General features: G+C 39.8%; 1 pseudogene; it reads right to left on the bottom strand.

The window, feature by feature from the left end:
- Positions 1 to 4,011: 4,011 nt before the first annotated feature.
- LOC127194159 (E3 ubiquitin-protein ligase RNF138-like) lies at positions 4,012 to 4,914 on the bottom strand (annotated as a pseudogene).
- Positions 4,915 to 5,867: the final 953 nt, after the last annotated feature.

The raw sequence follows: 5,867 nt of genomic DNA, 5'->3' as shown, positions 1-5,867 counted from the left end.
CTAGGTCATAGTCTATCACCAGAGTGAGTTAGGACAGGAACTCAAGCACGGCTGGAACCTGGAGGTAGGAGCTGATGCAGAGGCCGTGGAGGAGTGCCACTTACCGGTTTGCTCCACTGTTCATTGTGGTTTCCCTATGGTACTGGCATCTCCAAATCTGCTGTGGTCCCTTCCTGAAGCTGGGCTGCACTTTCACCAATAGTCTCTCCATAGGCTCTCCTCCTGGTGCCAAGGATCAACTTCTTTGCATGACCAGTTTAGCCCTAGGCCTTCAGCTGGCTCAGAAGCTGCACCTTCTGCAATGGCCCTTCTTGGCAGCCTCGGTTGCTCTATATGACCCCTTCATGCCTTCAAAACCAGTACCACCTGGGCAATTCACATTATCAAGCCCAGCTGCCAGCACAAGGCGCTACCTTGGCTGGCTCTGGAACATAGGTAGCTTTTCTATGCTTTCAGGAAACACTTCCCAGAAGATTCACCTCAGTAATGCTGGTCTCTTCTTAATTCCAGTTAATTTCTTAGGTCCAGCTGACCAGTATCACTTGTCCCAATAAGGTAAAGGTTTCATGGCAGTAGTCCTTCTATCTTATTAATCACAGCTGATTCTTCATCCCCAGCTCACCAGAAGCACAGAATCTTAAATCAAAATAGCAAATGATCCTGAGAGAGTCTTTAATATCCCATCTGAAATTGTATAAGCCAGGTCTCCATCTTCTACACTGCTCTCAACATTCTTATCTTCCAAGCTTCTACAGAACATCCTACTGAGGTCTCAATACTTAACGGTTCTTCTAGCTCAAAGTTCCAAAGTTCTTCCATAATCCTCCCCAAGACACAGACAGGTCTGTCACAACAATATGCTACTATACTGGTAGCTACTATAATTGGTAGCTAATATAATATACAATTGGTAGCTACAAATTGGCTACTATACCAATTTGCCTTAGGGCTTATTTCTATGCTCTCTACAAACTGCTCTAAATGTTTGTTTTTGTGTCAATACTGTACTGTATTCGTCACCATGGCTCTATGTTATAATTAAAGGTCAGGTTATTGTGGCCCTCCAGCAGTATTATTTCTCTTTAGAATTACTTTGGCTGCCTGTGGTCTTTTGTGTTGATATATAAATTTTAGCACCGTTTGTTCAAGTTTTGTGAAGCGTATTATTGATATTGGTAATACTGGTAGAGTTTGCGTCAAACTGATCACATTATAGGCTACAAATCAAACTTTAACAAACGTAAAATTGTCCTTGTATCTTATCAAACCACAGCGTAAGTAAGTAGAAAATAACAGCAAGAGAAACCACAGAAGCTACATGAATGCTTGAAGACTGAATAATATATATTTTTTAACGAACAGTGACCCAGTGAATAAATCAAAGGGGAATTAAAAAATTCCTATAATTCAATGAGGGCATGTGGCACAGGGACAGTGAATGCCTGAAGTCTTCACAGTTATCAAAGTACTTAGCTTATTGCAAAGTATATAATACATTTACTGGGTAGCAAACACATAGTCACACACATTTACAAAATACACAGAGAGCAAGATTTTTTCAATTTTATTTAAAAAGATCACATAACATAAACCTTATCTCACCATTTTAAATGTGCAGTTCAGATAGAGTGAATCACACTCAATTTTGTACATTCCATCGTTATACTTCTGTTGTAAAACTGAAGATACACTCATGAAATGACCTTTTTCACTTTAAGCATTCTCTCAGTGCCTTGTCAACTATCGCTCTGTTTTTATTTGGCCAACTTAGATAACATCTAACAAGTAAAATGAGGTGCCATTTATCATCTGTGATTGCTTTGTTTTAGCAAAATGTTCATAAAACTCATTTGTGTTCTCCTGTGTAATTGAGTTTTATTCCTCTTAATATCAGTATAAGAAACAAAATGGCTACATCTTGCGGAAATCATGCCTTTAATTTTTTGTTGTTGTGTAAAGAAAGAATTACCCACAGCTGCTTTATTCTTCATGTTCCCATCAATGACATAGAAAAGCCAAAATTCCTGCCAGGGCAGGAAACCACTGAGTCGGCTTGGCCTAGCTGCCTTGAGAGGCATGTGTCATAGTTTTTTGTTTTGTTTTTTAGGTTAGAGTCTACGGCTTCTGGGGCACAGTGTACCTTCCAGTTCCTGAGATACTGATGTACTCCCTCAGGCAGTAAAGCATTCAGGCTGCTTTGTGTTTCTCTATATGTGCCCTTAGTAGTCAAGGAATCATGGGAGCTGAACAGGACAATTGGTCTTAGACATTAGTCTTGTGTCCCCTGACCACTTGCAGACTTCACTGTGTCCTGGAAATTGCCATTATAGTCTGTTTTTGATAAATGTGTCCAAAATATGATTGCTCTCAACAAAACTGTCACAGGCTCAGGCTGGTTGTGGCCTTCCCAACAGGATCCACTGTCATTTCCTTCAGCCTTATCAGGTGGCGCAGTAAGTAAGTACTGGCACTTACAACTCTACATTCTAACAACACTGTTGTTTTCCTTGCGTGTTTAACTATGTATTATTTATTATAGTAGCCATACAGATCCTGCATTCATTTACCTGCAAATTTCAAGATTTCCTTGTTTTTGTTAGTTGAATAGTATTCCATTGTGTAAGTGTACCAAAGGTTCTTTACCAGTTCTTCAGATGAGGGGCATCTAGGTTGTTTCCAGATTCTGGCTATTACTAATAAAGCTGCTATGAACATATACCCAGGCAATCAATTTTATTCCTTCTCAAGTCTCTGATGGGTTGAAGACCAGATAATTTAGTTTTACAATTAAGCTTAGTTGTTTAGAGGTTATATATGTTTTTAGGTCTAGATAGATGTTTTAAGTTGATAATGATGAGATATGATAGATATAGATTTGCATTCAGAATTTTAGATGCACCAAGATAGGAAAGATGCTTTCTTCAAGGCTGCCAAATACAAATAGCCAAAACATTTTGAATGTAACATTTATATGATTCCTGATTGTGTCATGGCTCCTCTTGCTATAGGTAGTTTATTGTATCTATGTGTAATAATATAAATGTTTACGTAAAAATATTTAATAAAAAAGAGAAAAATTTGGTAACATACAAAATTTTAAACAAATGAGAAAAATACTGTATTTCTTGTCCATTATTAAAACTCTTAATAGAAATTCTATACAGAACCTGATAAACTCTAGGCAAAGATATATCTGTGTATATATACATGTAAAAGTGTATGTACATATCCACATACACCACATACACCTTCAACCTTGAATTTTTAAAAAACTAATTCAAGTTTAATATATCATCACTGACTGAAAAATTTCATCAGCTAGTGAGAAATACTGACTACAAAGAGCTGTTGTACAACTTATTTTAGGCTTACAAATTACTCGAGCTAGATTAAAATAACAAACTAACCACCAAAGAAAAGTTTTTTCTCTTCTGATATGTTCTAATAGCAAAAGAAGAAACATTTGTACAATATGATTGCAAAGTCAAAATCATTAAGGAAATCTCACTAGTCTTCAAAAATGCTAAACATTATACAAATACAAATTTCTTATTGTTGAATTCCTCAGCTAGAATCTAAACTTTACAAAATCCCTTTGGATGATCCCACTTCTCACTTCAAGTTTCCATTCTGCCACTGTGACAAATGGCTCAGGCTCATTAGTTTTATAGGGATCACATCTTTCAGAGTTTGCTACTGTTATCTCCATACTGAACAGGAGGAACTGCATCAAATATCAAAAACAATAAAACATTGAGAATATGTAATACAAAGAAGAAAAGACAACAGAGATTCCGTTTTCATCACACACGTGGGATACAACCCTTTCCGTGCTATTAAAGTAACTATTTAGAGAATGGGGTTAGGGTGGCCCATCTTTACTTTCAATTAAAAGCCTAATACAGTAGAATGAATTGTTATTTATTAATATGCATAGCAAATTACTGAAATGTTGTCTTTTCCTTAAGGATGGCACTCGTAGGCACAAGGGTGCAGAGATGTCTGTGCACATCAGATGTTCACGCGAAAAGGCTCTTCCACAGCAGTTTGATATTGTGTTTCCGCATCTAGCTGAAGACTCACAAATTCTCCATAATCAAACTGATGTCTTTGAATTAGATGACTAATGAAATTTCTAGTAATCTGGCTAGGATCTCCCCAAAGAAGAGACACACAAATAGGAGATGTCACAGAAACTACCTGGAATAGGTGATTACTATGACAGTGATGCAATAAACACTGTCTGGTGAAATTTGACTCTTGACATAAGGGGCGCTTAAAGGTGGGGTGCCCAGAAGAACTTGTATTCTCTTGATAAGTTTCTGTATAATCAGATGTAAATGTTTCACTCTTATTAACCGTTCCTTACTGAATTTTTTTTTTTTCGAGACAGGGTATCTCTGTGTAGCCTTGGCTGTCCTGGACTCGCTTTGTAGACCAGGCTGGCCTTGAACTCACAGCAATCTGCCTGTCCCTGCCTCCAGAGTGCTGGGATTAAAGCCGTGCGCCACCACGCCTGGCTCCTTACTGAATCTTGAGAAGCCTTGTTTACCAAGTTTGGAATGACAGAAGAAACACCATATTCACCCTGATACTTCTTATAAGATTGGTAATGACGTCTCATGAGATAGAATTTAATCTTTTTTGAAACAATCAGCTGCAGCTACCAGAAAACTTCCTCATGATAGTTTCAAGATCTAAGGCCTGTTACATACACTCTTTCTTTTTTAGTCACACTTCCACGACATAGAGGACAGTGTATTCCACTTTCTCTCATAGCAGTCAGGAAACACTTTGTGCAGAAAACGTGCTAGCAGACCGTGGTCCGAACCGGCGTCTTGAGCACCTCTCAACAGGGTAGTAGACGTCAAGTTCCTTGTAGGATGTGGAGGCGTGGGTGGCAAAGGCAGCCATGCGGGCAGTGGCGATGGCAGCCCTGTGCCCAAAGCCCTGAGAGAGCCCTCAGATCCCTGGAGCTGCACTGTACCTTGAGCTCCCTCTCCACGCCCCGGTAAGCAGGCCTCATGGGCCTGGGCCCTAGTGAGGCTTCTGGAGCATGGTAAAGCCCCTGCCCCTGAGCCGAAGCCGGTGTCCCCGGCATTGTACGGCCCACAGCCCGCCCGTGGCTCACCTATCACCCAGGATGACATTTTTTTAATTTTTAATTTTTATTTTTCATTCACTCATATTACATCTCAATTATTATCCCATCCCTTGTATCCTCCTATTCCTCCCTTCCTCCTGCTTTCACCCTATTCCCCTCCTCTATGACTGTGAATGAGGGGGACCTCTTCCCCCTGCATATGATCATAGGGTATCAAGTCTCTTCTTGGTAGTCTGCTATCCTTCCTCTGAGTGCCACCAGACCTCCCCATCAAGGGGATGTGGTCAAAAATGGGACACCAGAGTTCGTGTGAAAGTCCCCATTCTCCACTCAACTGTGGAGAATGTCCTGTCCATTGGCTAGATCTGGGTAGGGGTTCGATGTTTACTGCACATATTGTCCTTGGTTGGTGCCATAGTTTAAGCAGAACCCCTGGGGCCAGATATGTCCATCATAATGTTCTTCTTGTAGGTTTCTAGGACCTTCTGGATCCTTCTATTTCCCCATTCTCCCATACTTCTCTCACCTAAAGTCCCAATAGAATGTCCTCACATCTATCCCACCTTCCTGGTAGGTGAAGACTTTCATGGGACATGCCCCTTGGGCTAGTGTCCACTTATAAGTGAGTATATACCATTTGACTCTCCTTCTGGGTTAACTCACTCATTATGATAATTTCTAGCTCAATCCATTTATCCACAAATTTCCGGAATTACTTGTTTTTAATAGCTGAGTAGTATTCCATAGTGTAAATGTACCACAA

Source organism: Acomys russatus, chromosome 10, assembly GCF_903995435.1.
Source record: "Acomys russatus chromosome 10, mAcoRus1.1, whole genome shotgun sequence".
In the NCBI taxonomy this organism is placed as follows: domain Eukaryota; kingdom Metazoa; phylum Chordata; class Mammalia; order Rodentia; family Muridae; genus Acomys; species Acomys russatus.
This window is presented reverse-complemented; position numbering and strand designations above follow the sequence as displayed.